This window comes from Lynx rufus, unplaced genomic scaffold (genome assembly GCF_022079265.1).
Source record: "Lynx rufus isolate CCGP_SWC_20201006 ecotype Redwood Valley unplaced genomic scaffold, mLynRuf1.p SCAF_4, whole genome shotgun sequence".
NCBI classification, from domain to species: Eukaryota; Metazoa; Chordata; class Mammalia; order Carnivora; family Felidae; genus Lynx; species Lynx rufus.
In genome coordinates, this window is record NW_025814856.1 from 111,621,116 (window position 1) to 111,636,802 (window position 15,687).

The 15,687-nt window shown below is 36.9% G+C and overlaps 1 protein-coding gene and 1 non-coding gene across 9 annotated transcripts in view; both read left to right on the plus strand.

The window, feature by feature from the left end:
* HDAC9 (histone deacetylase 9) overlaps positions 1-15,687 on the plus strand; it is a 742,193-nt gene that overhangs the window by 10,369 nt on the left and 716,137 nt on the right. The window lies entirely within an intron of this gene.
* On the plus strand, positions 6,393-6,477 carry TRNAP-UGG (transfer RNA proline (anticodon UGG)). The gene has a single exon. It is a non-coding gene; the product is annotated as a tRNA-Pro (tRNA).

Genomic DNA, 15,687 nt, shown 5'->3' on the forward strand with positions numbered 1-15,687 from the left:
TTGGGGCCCGACAATGGAGAGTGAAGCTGCACAGAGGAGGACACCTTCCCAATTCACTTATGCCTTGGCACACACTTTCCCCTGCTTGGTTGCAGTGAACTGCGTATTTTAGTCATAGACGTTAAATTTTGAAGGCCTCTCAAGAGACTGTCTTGACAAGTAAGATATTCATTATCTAGACTTTTACCAATGAAATACTTTAGGTCCCAAGAGATAGTAAGTAGCTTCCCAGGAATGCACATATCACCACCCTAAAATTTAAGTCTTCCTCCCTCTAGAGCTGTGTCTCTCTAGATGGAATGTCAAAGGTAAGATCTGATTTTAACTGGTGGAAGGTATACTTCTATAAATATCAGGTTTCCTTTGACTTACCAATACTTTAATGAAAAAACACAAAAGGATGTTTTAAAAGAAGGCTGTGTAAGCCACTACAAAAGTATATGTAATGACGTATAAAATATTTTCTGTATGCTAAGTAGAAAAAAGATAATAAAGCAATATGTTCATTATATATAGTTTTTTTTATCAAAATAAGAGTAAGACATACCACAAGAGCAAATTGTTTTTCAGTGTGCAAATATCTTAAGTTTTATTTTTATTTTATTTATTTTATTTTTTTAAGTTAGGTTTTTAGAAATGTTTAGTTATTTATTAGAGCAAGAAAGAGTGTGAGTGGTGGAGGGGTAGGGAGAGGAGAGAGAGAATCCATGAATCCATGAATGAATCCCTGCTGTCAGCACAGAGCCTGATGCAAGGCTTGAACTCATGAACCCATGAGATCATGATGAGCTGAAATCAAGAATCAAACACTCAACTGACTGAGCCACCCAGGTGCTCCAATAAATATAAGTTTTAAAGTTCTTGAACTATATTCAAAACAAACTATTGCAATGAACAGGCAGGTTATATTAAGCCTAAGCAGAGCCTTAGCTAGAAAAAAAATGCTTTCATATTTTGGAAGACAACTATGATTTTAGGTATGTAGTTGACAAAAAAATTACCTTTAGAAGAAACAATCATTTCCTTAATGGTTGTGCAACTGCAGTTGAAAACTCTGACATCATGGATTCTAGTTAATAAAGCAGCACTCACATAACTCTTCATGAACTGTGCTGAGAAAAATACTGTCAAAAACAGAATTAAGTGGGAAAACCTGGGTGGTTCAGCTGGTTGAGTGTCCGACTCTTGATTTAGGCTCAGATCATTATCTTGTGTTTCATGGGATGGAGTCCCATATCAGGCTCTCAGCTGATAGTGCAGATCCTGCTTGGGATCCTCTCTCTCCCTCTCTCCCCCCCCCCCCCACCTCCCCTACTGACATGCACATTCTCTCTCAAAATAAATAAACTGAAAAAAAGAGAGCATTAAGTATAGTTAAGGAACTTAATTTGTTTGTTTAAACTGAGGTTAAGAAATGCAAACATTTTTGTTCTTTAGATAAAACCACTTTCTCCTGCAGTGCAATTTTTAAAAATACAATGTTTATTGCATATGCATTTGGATGACCATATAATGCTTATTTTGTGTAAAATTGCTTAAAAGAATATTCCTTCAAGTTAACTCATTCAATTGGAACTTTCCAGCTTCTCAGTATAAGTATCAGAATTACATTTTAAGGTAATAATATTGTGAGCTATTGTGTAAGTGATTTGAAGATATAATTTAATGTCTCTATTCTCAGAGCAAGTTAATTTAAGTATGGTAGTTGAAGTTGAATTTTATAATAGAATGTGAGGTTGTCTTTTTTTTTAACCTTACACTGAATGTAGTTACAGCAAAAAACAATCTAGACACGTAGATTTTTTTTTTGCATAAATTGATTTAATCCTCTATTTTATTCTGGAGACTTACTTAGCTTTCATTTAGTATCCCACTGGGAATAGTAAATAGCTTAATACTTTCTTTCATATTCCCATCTAAGCATTTAAATGTAGAAAGAGACAAAAACTTTGACTGCCTCTGTATTTGAATGTATGAATTTACATATACATTTACATATAAAATGTACAACAGTAAACATGTGTATGGAATGAATCACCATATATTTTTATTTGAAACCTAATGCTACAGAGACAGAGACAAAGAGAGCAAAGTAGATCTGCCCTCAAGTGGGTAGTGTCAGACCCTTCTATATCTCAAGTAGGTACTTATTTTTAAGGAGAGTGATTGAATGATAGAATGGGAAAAAGTCTCTCTTGTTATTTAGATGTTCTCAATGATAAGGTCTTAACACACCTGCGTTTTCCTGTTCCTTCTCAACCATCACAAAATTCAGAATATAAGAAAATGGATTTTGTATAAATCTTATAACAGCGTTTTTTGCTCATGTATTTGACAAAGTAATTCATTTAAATATTTGTCAACTTTACTGCTTTTGAAGTCATACGTATTAGCATATGTGTATCTAAAATACTTACGTATTATAAACAGAGATCTTACCCCCAAGTTGGAAATTTCCTTCAGTGGAAATTTCTCTTCTAACTTTTAAGAGCCCGAGTTGCAATTAAGTAGACAGTGTGCATGTGATTAATAATACTCCCCAGTCTGCTTGTTTGTTTACACCCTTGGGTCAGTCATGCTGATTTTATGCACTTAATTGCCACTTGTGACGTATGCCCATGTGCACAGTTCTCTGATCATGTTTCCAGTGGGGACTCACTTGGCATATGTAGTTTTTATGCATCATTTCAGTCAGAAAATGAGAAAAAATTCAGATAATGATAGTAAGTGCGTGATCTGTTCTTTTGGTGAAGTCATTGCTAGTATGTCTGGTGTGGTTTGAAACGGGAGTCAGGACATCATGGAAAGGGCACTGGTCGTGGAGCCAAGAGGATTTGGATTTTAACATGACACCATTAACTAGTGAGTAACATTTGCAAATTGACTACCTTTCTGAGTCTTAGTTTCCTCATTTATGATGTCTACTGTGTAAGGTGTTAGTAGAGGTAAAATTAAACAGAATATGTGTAAAGTTTGGACCTCACTTCTAGAAGGCATAGACAGCGTCTAGTCTCTAGTAATGCACACAGTTTGTGGCATAATGAGTGTTCAGGAATTATTTGTTTGAATTAATTCAGGCACCTAGAATACTCATAGGTGTTTGAAAGTGTTAGTTCATTCTCTTCTGTTTTAGGGATTCTATATCTGGTTGACTTAGTATCTAAGACTAGTTAGGACTTCAGTTAAGTAACTTTTTGGTTCTTAATTTCCCACATATAAAATATGAACTGTGATTTTTGTCAGTCAGTCTTTAATGCTTTTTCCTAAAAGCATATAATTTTATTGGATGCAATAACACTGAGAGATTGATGGTTTTTCACAGAAAGGGCAGAACACGAGCTCATGTAATTTTTAAGTGTGTAGTAAATTCATCCCCACTGTAACATAGTCAAGTAACTTGCATGATAAACTGTTAGGTTTTCAGGGATGGCAACAGAGTAGTTACGGAATGAGACGTTAGATTCTTTATGTTGAAAATAATAGGGTTAGAGTCCATGGTAGAGATTGTTAGCTGTCTACCAAAATCTATTCCCCCTTGTTCCAAGGAAATGAAATTGCAGCTGAGCACATGGCTGACCAGCAAGGCCCTATAATTCTCAGTCCCCATTTGAAGTAGATGTGGCCATGTGACTAAGTTCTTAGGAACAGAATGTGAGTGATGTGTGTCACTCCTCCATCTATGCTTTAAGACATTCGTTTGTTACATTCTGCCCCTTTCTTTTCCTGCTGTCTGAAACTTCAGATGGTTTTGATCCCGCTTCAACCATACATTGACACGTGTTCTAGGAGATGTCAGGGCAAAAGGAGTAAAGAGTATTGGTCGCCGAAGGCATTGCCAATCTGGCATGCTACACAAGAGAGAAATAAACTTCTCTGTTGTTTAAACCATTGTATTATTTGGTTTCTTTGTTACAGCAGGTTAACTTACACCCTGACTGATAGAAAGTCCCATGGATTTTGGTTGATCTGAGGTCTGCCCATTATGAGTAATGTGATCTGAGTCTCAAAGATTGAGTGCCTTCATGTGTTACATGGTACTATTGCGGGATTATGTAAGAGTTTAGAAGTTTGGTATTTAGGGGTGTCTGGCTGGTTCAGTCAGGAGAGTGTGTGACTCTTGACCTCAGGGTTGTGAGTTCAAGCCCTATGTTGGGTATAGAGATTACTTAAATAAATAAAACTTAAAAAAGAAGAAGAAGTTCAGCATTTATAATATGCCAGGCACTGTGCCGTGTTCTGTCATTTAATGTTCATGACCAATTTACGAGCTAGGGATTATTGTCTGGATTTTATGCATGGGAACTCTGAGGAGTGATGATTGTAAATTAGTTTCCCAAAGGTCTAGAGCTAGTAATGACATATTCAGGTGTTAAGCAGAGACTATTGACTCCAGAGCTCACAATCTTAAGCAGTACCAGCCACAATTAGCACAGTGCCAGGAAAATATTAAGCATTCAATAAATACTAATAGTGTTATTAATTCATTTGGCAAACATTGATTGAATACCTTGTATAGGTAAGATATTATGAATTATACTGTGAGGAACTCAACACTGGCTTTTTCTTCACATTTAACAGGTAATGTCTAGCAGACACATGGATAAGTCATTACGGTGTAAATGCTCCATGAGGTGGAAGAGAAGTAGCTTTTCTGTGACAAAAAAAGGAAATATGAATCATTGAATCTTAGATTATTTACATGAAACCATGGAATATGTCACCTTCTATACTGTTTATATGGTTAATACTTAATAACTCAAGTACACATGCCAATATCAATGGACACAGAGTGGTAATCTATTTTTACTTATCTAAGTCTTGTGACTTCCCCAGGAGGAATTCTCAAACAGAATGGAAGGGTGGTATCCTGAATGGAAGATGTGTCAGAATCAAGCATGCTGTCCTGGATATTTGTATATGCTCCCCACTTTCTCCTCTATATTCCCCAGTTAGGTAATCTGTCTTCATAAAACAGGATGCCATAGTCCTCAACTTTATTAGAATAGGGTAAAATGTTTATGAGGTTGAATTTCTTGTTTTACAAAATTTTTTCAATCTTCATTTATTTTTGAAAGAGAGAGAGAGAGGGCAAGTGGGGGAGGAGCAGAGAGAGAGGGAGGCATAGAATCCAAAGCAGGAACCAGGCTCTGAGCTGTCAGCACAGAGCCTGGCGTGGGGCTCGAACCCACAAACCATGATACTATGACCTGAGCTGAAGTCAGATACTTAACTGACTGAGCCACCCAGGCACCCTTGGCTTGTCTGCTTACCCTTTAGGCCAGGAGGATCTTCCCTGATCAACCCCATTTGAGTAGCCCCTTTTTATCCTGGCCATTCTTTTCAACTAGACTCTGTATTTTTATTTCATAGCCTCAGTTTTATAATTCTCATTTTTTTGTGTGTATTTGTTTTTGCTTGCATATTATCTGTCTTCTTTCATTTGTACCCTCAGCCATAAGTGCCAGACAGCAAAAACCATAATTTCCCTCTAATATGTACAGGTTTGCTATGCTAGTGCCTGACAATAACATGTTCTCAATAAACAATTGTTGAATAAGAAAATGGATGAGCGATACTAGGTTTGAATTAAAGAGAAATGAATCTTCTTAGTTTCCTCTGCATTCTATACTGAAAAATTAGGAAACTGGAAATATGTTTGGAACAGTGGGCTTCTACTTAGAAGCCAGAAAGCTAGATTCAAATTTGCTGGTCCTTTTACCTTCTCTCATTCTGCCAAACCATATGTGTCCAAAGAACCATATCTAAATCCTAAGCTAAGTAAAGTATGACTCCCCTTTTATCAGCAGGTTTTCTGGTCTGTAAGTCAACAGGGAGAAGTAGTAATCAGTAGCCATTTGAATGACACAAATCTCAGCTTTATGCTTGTGGAAGATACAAAGAAGCAAAGTTTCAATCTATAAGGTGAGTGCCTAGTGGATGAGAAGATAAGACATACACATAACACACCATATGATATAGAACACCTAAAAGTAAAGGCTATGATTGTTGAAAGTTTTAGGAAAGGGAGCCTGTGCAATGAGCTGGGCTGATCAGGGAAACTCAGACTAGGGGCGAAAGGAGGTACTTTCTGGGTCTTGAGTGGTTATTAGAACAAGGGAGGTAACTTGAACCAAGGTTAGTAGGCTGAAACACCATGGTGTATTTTAGCTTGCGTTCACCCTCACCCCAAGGCAAGGATTCCAGTTTAAGTCATTTGGAAACAGAGTCTAGGACACTCTAATAGGGAAAATGTGAAAGAGAGTAGAAGACAGCAGGGGTGGGAATGTGTGGGGGGAAGATATCAAGGAAGTTACTATGCTGGATAACTAAAGACTTATTCTACTGGTAACTGAGGGAAAGAATGTACAACATGCACACTAGAAATATTCTGAGCCTGGGTGGCTCAGTTGGTTAAGCACCTGACTTGGGCTCAGGTCATGATCTTATCGTTTGTGGGTTCGAACCCCATTTCGGGCTCCATGCTGACAGCTCAGAGCCTGGAGCCTGCTTCAGATTCTGTGTTTCCCTCTCTCTCTACCCCTTCCCTGCTCGTACTCTGTCTCTCTCTCAAAAATACACAAAACATTAAAAAAAGAAATATTCCATCCAGGGGAGGGAGCTGAGATATTTATGTGGCAACCCTTGATTCTAGCCATTGGTTGAGGACTGCTGGGCAGAACTCAGGGTTGGTTGTGTGGGGTTTATGTCCCCAGCCCCTTCTGGCCTCTGGGAAAGAAATACAGGTGCTGGAGGTTGGAAATCAAAGTCTGGCCAGGGTGTTCTAAGTGGTAAAGGCAAGTAGATATGGAGGATCCATCAGTAGCATCTACTATAGCATATGTTTTCAGAAGTAAATCTTAGTGAAGCAGCTCCAAAACTGCATTTATGTAGTTCTGAAGTTGTAGCATTTGTAAGAAAATAAAAGATAATAGTAAGATATATTTAACAACTATTGAGTAATTTATGGGTCTTTGAAATTGACCAGTAGATTTTAAAGCCTTTCATACAGAGCTCTGGGGATTTCCTCACCAGCTTCTTTTTCATGCTCTTGCTGAATATTTTTCTCAAACACCTTTTAATCAAAGTTCTTCTCTACTCACAATTTTTGGATGGATACCAGTGGTGGTAGGATTAATTCCTGCCAGACTTTAATTCAAGACATTCACGATCTTTTCAACTGTCCAGTTTCATCAATACTTTTTTTTTTTTTTAAATGTGAATCCTTCACTCCAACCAGATTGTTTACTCACATGACTCTGTTTTGCTCCTGTTATGCTGGACACGTGAAACATGTCTCCGCTTAAACTTTTCTTGTTTTACATGTCTACTTCAGGACTCCTCTTTATGCAGGTGTCCATGCTCATTTGAGCCACACTGACCTCACCCCTTGTCTTCACTGCTTAGTTCACATTGCGACATGTGTTGCCTTAATTCGCTGAGTTGTTATTTCTCACTTTTATTATTTAACTTGTTGTATGCTTACGTCTTGGATCCCTGGCTCAATTGTATACTCTTTGAGTGGGATGGTTCTACCCCTTTTCTTTTGGCTGGGAAAGGTAAGACTACCCACCTGGGGGCCATATCGTCCTGGCTTCACCCATTTGTGAGTTTTGTGTCCATCGGCAAGTAATTGACACTTGCAGATGCAAATGCATGGACATTTGCAATGATCAATCCAAGGGTACAAAAGGAATGCAGTAAAGGAAATTTCTACCTGATTCATATTAAAAAAGGCTCTTGCTATAACAGTCATCTTGAACATTGACTTTTATGAGAATAATGATAATTGTTTAGGGTCATTTTTTTAAATTTTTTTTTTCAACGTTTATTTATTTTTGGGACAGAGAGAGACAGAGCATGAACGGGGGAGGTGCAGAGAGAGAGGGAGACGCAGAATCGGAAACAGGCTCCAGGCTCTGAGCCATCAGCCCAGAGCCCGACGCGGGGCTCGAACTCACGGACCGCGAGATCGTGACCTGGCTGAAGTCGGACGCTTAACCGACTGCGCCACCCAGGCGCCCCAAGGGTCATTTTTTTAAAAAGCCAAAACTCTTCTTCTTATAGATACCATATCATTTTCTCAAAGTAAGTGCTTAGCTATACTTAGATTCCAAAAACAGTTTCTGACATTATAAAATCATATTAATCAAAATCATAGTGATATTTTCAAAACCATAATCCCACACATAAAAACAACATATATCACTAATGCAATTTTTTAAGGATTTTAGTTTTAAGTAATCTCTACACCCAGTGTGGGGCTTGAACTCACACCCCAGGATCAAGAGTTTCACGCTCCACCGACTGAGCCAGCCAGGTGTGCCTCACTAACACCAAAGATCATTGTGCGAAAAGAATGCTATGTCTGTGATTCTCCACCTGGCTAGATGTACTCTCTAGATAATTAAAATACTTGAAGTCATGCACAAATACAAGCAAAGAAATATTTCTGAAGCTAGCAAATATACATACATATGAAAATGTTACGAGTAAGTTAGTGTCTTTGTTAAAAGTTTTCCTATGACTGTGAAGAATGATAAAAACCTCAATGTATGCATGAACAGTTTCCTCAATTTAAATAAAAATTTTAGCACTTTGTTTTAGTTTATGTTTAGATACCCAATGTTTATATTTAAACATTTTAACAGTGTTGTGAACCAATTTTGATTGTTAGAGACTTCTTAATTCCTATAATGAACTTGGTTCTGGCAATCGAGATTACTTAGAATGTGAAATTTGCAAAACCAAGGCTGCTTAGAATATTTTAAACATCAAAGAGGAAAAAACCTCACTATTTTTTAATGTTTTTATTTCTTTTTGAGAGAGAGAGAGAGAGAGCATGAGGAAGGGAGGGCAGAGAGAGAGAGGGAGACACAGATTCCCAAGTAGGCTCCAGGCTCTGAACTGTCAACACAGAGCCTGATGTGGGGCTTAAACCCACGAACCGTGAGATCATGACCTGAGCTGAAGTCAGATGCTTAACCAACTGAGCCACCCAGCACCCCAAAATCTTACTATTTTAACCCCGTTTCATTCATTGTCATTCCTGTAGGCTTGTTTGACCAGGTATAAGAAATGAACATTTTTCCTATGAGAAAAAAGTTCAATGCGAGTTTGTAGTTACTTAACCTTTGAATAGTTTGCAGCAAACAATAACATTTGCTACAAATATACTGTACTTCCTTCTAACGTGGTAAACGACATGAATTTAGGACATACAGTGAATTTCAAATTCCCTTAAGGATGTAAAAGTTTTGGTAGCATCTGTAGATAATTGGAGATATACTCCTTTATGGGGAAAAAATGTTAGGTAGGTCTGACCTAGAGAGAATGTTCTGTTAGTGCTTTTCTTGTGCTAGATTTATAACGAGAAGAAGTAGAGAATGTATAAAGCCAGAATATATATATTCTGTAAATTATTGACATGAAATGTCACTAGACATTATTTTTCCTGTTATTCATACTGTCTCCCAAATTAAACTCAAATCATGGGGATTAATCTGAGTTTTATGGATGAATGTGAAAGTAGGAAAACTGAGTCCATCAGATGCCTTCTTAGTGCCATATCTCCAGTCTGCCTTGTGAGGCAGGTTTTTCCTGTGTGTGCAGACGTAGAAACTGAGGCCCAGAAACATCAGGTGATCCATACCACCTCATATGGATGCTGAAGGGAGAATTAGCATCAACTCCAAATCCCAAGGTCCTTATGCTTGTGGAGGTCTCTGCATTAACCTATAACATTCATATTTTGTGGCAAAATTGTAGGTTTACTGAGACTGACCAGAATTATTTGTAAAGCTGGGGTTGTTTTATGCCATTTGGGAAGAATTGAAGGGTGTCATTTCTAGGACAATGAAATGTTCAGCCTTTTACGCAGTGTTCATTTGTCTCTACCCAGTGTACATTTATCCTTGGTTTAAACACCCATTTCCTTCAAGGTCTTTCTAACAAGACTGCAGGTTTTCCAGAAAATATATTGTGTCAGTGACAGTTTATTCACCTTACTTACATGGTTCGAGGAACTGCTTGTTTAAATTTAGATACTGTTTCTGATGAAATGTTTTGACAAAGTAATACCAGCTTGATACTATTTAAAATATTTTGACAGATGGGAAAATTGTTTCAGTCTGAGTTGAGCAATACTTTATTGCAGTATTTTGCCAGTCAGAAAAAAAATGGGAAAGGTAGCCTCACTGTTTCTGAAAATAACATCCTTCCATTCTCCCTGAGAACAGAAAGGGCTCCATTCAGTCATAGATTACAGTATGTGTGCCACGTATGTTAAGAATTCATGCAATTCAAACAAGAGGGAACATTTGGGGATTATTTCCAAACAGGGAACATTATTGTTCTGTAGGGAAATAGAACCTAAAGAACTTTTAGGAAAATGTGTTTCTATAGCACTGTATCAGAGCCTTCTCATGCCCTAGTGAGTGTGTTCTCAATGAATGAAGCTAAATCACTAGGATTTAAACACTGATTTATTGAAAAAAATCCCCAAATCTAAATACTTTGTATGTTGAATTTTTAGGATGCTATTGTAATAAAAATGTTTAGAACTTCCAAATTAGTTGCAAAGGTATAAAGTATAGGTGATCCTTGTTCAAGTTATGTCAAGCAAATGTGTTGAAGGGGTGGTAGGGCTGTGGTTCTCAAAGTGTAGTCACTGGACCCAGGAGCATCAGCATCACCTGGGAAACTTGTAAGAAATGCACATTCTCAGGCTTCACAACCCTGGCCTTCCAGACACTGGTGGGCTTCAGCCATCTGGATTCTAACAAGCCTTCCTGATCATTCTGATGCCTGCTATAGTTTGATAGCTACTGAGATGGAATAGAGGCTTTCAAACTGTCCAACGGAGCTCTGTTAAGGTCTGCCATCTGGAAGGAGAAGGAATTAGTGGGGGAATAATCAGGAAGAATATTCCAGGCTCCCCTCATGCCTGTATACACTAGGGAAAGCTTGGTTTTCTGTTATACATATCACGAGGTTTTAGATTGGCTTCTGCCACTCAACACAGTTTTGAAAACCATTGGGATACAGCTTGCTTTGGAGGAGAATGTTTGGTGGGCCAGAAAGTCTTCTCAGAGTGACAGCATTTCATATTGTGTCCATATCATTCTAGCCATGTGGTCTTGAAACTGGGTTTAGTCAGTAAAGAAAGAACTGGTCGGTGTCTCAGTAACAGCTTCAGGCTCACCAGACTCCCAAGGAACATATGTATAAATCAGAATGCCACTTTTATTTTTCAAATCACAATGTGAAGCATAAAAACAAAACACATATGATACTCATGTTTAATCCCTCCCATTTATTCTCACTACACACAAGTTAACATTTAGAGTTGGGGGGATCCCTGTCCAGCATTTGGATTTAGTGCCTTAGCTTCTGCACATTGCTACAGGTCAGATGCAGAAGTAATAATTGATTGTCCCTTTGCAAAGATAGAATCAGAAGAATAAGAAGTTGATATTTTCTCTAGGTCATCATGAACCTTATGATTCCCGTTCACATGTACACACACACACACACACACACACACACACACACACACGGAGTTTAATTTCACCCAATGGTGAAGTTCCCTAAATTCGGTGTTTTTCTCCTCTGAACTGTGTTACACAAACCTGCTATATTATTTCATTCCATTTTCTGTTTTTAAATTTTCCCAAGTGACCATAATTATCTCTATAGGTATTTTAATATCATTATATTTCATTAAGATTTGTATTTTATGTAATTTTTTTGCTGCCATCAATTATATATTCAGTTTACTTTTTTACCTCTGAATGCTATAGATGATGATGATGACAAAAATTGGTTACTCTTACTGTAATAAGGATCACAGAAGCTCATCCTGAGAGTGCTTACTAAGTGCTAGGCAAAGTATTAAATACTTGGTATTTATTAATACAGTTTTCCTCATAGTTAATTATAGTAGACTTTTAAGTTGTTTAAATGACCCCCAGTGAAAAATTGAGACACCTTACACATAGAGCCCCCCCAGTCCCTATGTTGTATATGAATGGAAAAAAATTCATGATCAGCTTTCACTATGTTTAAAATTCATGTTTTCTTTTTTATTCTTTTCCATTTTTTTCTGTCTCATTTAATTAAAGAAGTGCCAGTTGTGACTCAGCAAATTAATTTTATTATTCACTCTAATGGGTTGTAACCTAAAGAATGAAAAGTTGTGCTGTCAGATTAGGTAGTATTATTACTTACACTTTGCATATGTGGAAATAGGCACACAGAAGTTATGAAAGTTGTCCATATTTACTTAGTAAGTGGCAAAATCAGGGTTCAAACTTGGACAGTCTCTCTTCACAGCCCCCACTTGTAACACTATGTTCTGTCTCATCCACTAAGTGCTGTCAGATTGTAGTACTATCAAGGAGGGATGTACCAAATGGGGACTTTTTCTCTCCAGTATGGGGTCACTGTAGTGATGGCCTCAGAATTTCTTTATAGAAAGGTTCAGAAACAAAGGGCTAGGGACTGGCTTTGGAGCTGCCTTTTCAATGCAGGCACCTTTTCTAATTAGAAAGCATGCTTTTTCTGGGAAGCTTTTGGACGAGAGATTGATGAAGATTAATATGGAAGGGAAATGGCTTTTGCCACTAAACTATCTTCCTTATGCTACCACGGGAAGTTTATTTGAAACAATCCAAGGAACAGTAGGTGGAAAAGATGTTTACCCTAAGTTGAAACAGCCTTTGTTATGTGGAGCTTCCTGGTGAATGAGGAAACGATGAAATGGAAACCATTTGAATACTGTAGGGCTTTTTGTCCTGACTCCTTGTATGTCGTACAAATGTCCTACAGATGTAAGGGTGGCTTCATTATATTCTCACCAGTGGTATTAAGTATGATTTTATGTATGAGATATACACATACAAAATTCAAAGATAGGAAAGTCACAGTGTGAAAAGTTTGTATTTCTCCCCCTTTGCCTTGATTGCTCCTTTCCTCTCTCCAGAATCAGTCACTGCTCCCTGTTTCTTGTGTAGTCCTCCAGAATATTGTGCTCTGTGTATTTGTGTGTATATGTATTAAATATTAGCATGTTATAACACATTTTCTGTGCCTTGTGTTTTATTCCCCTTGCCATACTTCTCAGAGTTCCATATATGGAAGTCTTCTTGCTTCTTTGTTTTTCACAACTATATAGTATTTCATTGTATGGATTTTTAAACAATTTACTTAATAGGTCTTCTATTAAGAGATGTTAGGTAATTTCTAATCTTTTGCAAGGCTGATTATTTTACACGTAAATTGTGCATGGGCTCTGTGTCCTCTGTGGGGTCTCTTATTCTTTGAAGCTTCATGACCCTCTGGGTCTTAAGCAAGGACTGATAAAAACCAGACTGTTGAATTAGGTCAGGTTTATGTCAGGAAGTTGCTTGATCTCAATTTTCTTGGATGTCTATTTTTAGATTCTGAATGGTAATCATGGTAAGAAATCTTTGTTTTGCCCTAGACAATCTTCTCTGGGAAGATTAAAGTGGTCCCCTTAAAAGAGTTCAAGAAACACAATTTACTAACAGTTTAGTGGGTTGATTAGGGATGGTGGATGTTTATTTCTAGAAGGACAAAATATGTGTGCTCTGAAAGTTCTATCTGCTTTATTCCCCACAGCCATTAGAACTTTTTCAGATTTATATTCCTGTAATTCATGGAGATTTGGAAAATTATATGGAGGTATGTATTTTCTGAAGTGCTGAGTTACCTATATCCCTGTCTTCTATTTTTGAAAACAATTCTGGGAACTCTTTCAGTTTTACAAAGAAAACATTTCTTTATCATCTGCATTTTCTGTCATCTCTGCATGTTGAGAATGTTTTAGCCAATTTCAGGAACAGATATTTAATACTAGTGAGTGATAATTATAGAGAAATAGATCAGCAAGGCAATCAAGTGGAAAGTTGGTAGTAATGTATGGAGAAGTAATTTGGTCTATTCTGTATTATTTCTGACTCCATTATATCCACACTAACTCAGAGATAATAAAATTGGTGCTATGTAGCAAATAATCTGAAGAAAACAATGCTGTGAATTCTTTGAGAAGTGATTTTAGAATTTAATATTTTTCTGTCAGGAGATTGATGACCTGACACTAAAAATTATTAAGGCTCAGATCCAAATAATTCATTTTCTCTTGCTCAGCATTTAGTAAAGATGTGGCACATTCTAACTAGATATTGGTTAGCCACACTTAGGATTCCAGGTTTGGTATTCTTGTCACCACGTGTGAACTTTGAAATATTTGGATTTTAATATATGTAAATGCTTTTATAATGTATGATGATTTAGATAAGAAACTATTACAAATGTTATCAATTTAATTTAAAATGCTACTCTTAAATATTTTCTAAATCTCTGGAATAATAACATACCCTTAGTGAGCTTTAGAAAGTTTTTGCTTTGTGGCTAAGTTGTGCCTTCACCTTACGTAAAACAGTGCCTCAATTTATCCTTTTGTGCTAGGAATTTTATGTTAAAATAGAAAATAATCAACAATCCAAGTCAGACATCAATCATACTCACTTTAAAAGTTATATTTAGAGACATGTGATACTTTCTTGGAGGACTTTCAGGGATCTATATTGGTTAATTTAAATCTATAATTTGGTTATATATAAAATTAAAGTTAATTTAAGTGGACAGAATCAATACCCTTCTGAATTTAATTAGATGGCCAGCATCCAAGCAAGAGATTATTCTTCTTAGTATTTTCCTATCCTCTTTTCTTACAGGGTGAAATAATTCCTTTGCCAAAGTATGTTGGACAGTTCCCTGGTGACAGGTCCTATAGAAGCTCATAGCTGTACTGTTTCCAGTGTGAGACAGAGGGGAGGAAAATGTAGGCAAGTAAGCCATTGTATTCTGGAGATAGTTATGTGCCTGGCCTATCTTCATATCACAGTCCAGCCATGGAAACAATGTCCCATTTGTAGTGGATCTGCAGTGACTGTTTCTAAACCCAACTTGTAAAACATGATGGTATTTCTTTCAGGCTGAAGCATTCCAGGACAGAAAGACAGGAATAGTGGGGAAATAAATTATAAATTAGACTGGACTTGCAGTTTGAGGATCCTACTATTTATAGTTATGTTTGATATGGGATGCCTGGAAATGTGGCAATAAATTGAAGCTGAGGTTTTATTTCAGGTAATAACTTTCTTTTTTATCTCTGTTGGAGCATCAGTGAAAACAACCTAAAGGGGTTTTAGAAGGGCTGTGTAGTATAACCTTCATCAGTCTTTATGTTCAATGTCATAAACACATTTTTATGTTATTGAAGAGTAGGTTTTTTACAATGTTTTAAGAAGGTGATTTAACTGTAGCTCCATTAAACAGTTGGGGTTGAGTTGCTCTGATTGATATTATAGAAATTTTTTGCTGTGTCAATGCATTTTTAGAAAAAAACTTAAAAGAAGTTTAGTAATACGTTACATAAATATATTTCTAATGTTGTGGCTGTCTTTTTAAAAATAAATGAATGCTGAAATTTGTATTTTGTAATTCAGATTTTTATTTTTCGTGGTGTATCATCACAGATAAATATATGTTTAGCAGTTTCTACAGGGAAGGCATAGTGGGGAGTATGAGGAGACATAAGTGTCTTTGTTTTCAATGTTTCTTGGCAATCTGGTTGAAAAAACATGGCAAAGATACATAAAATAA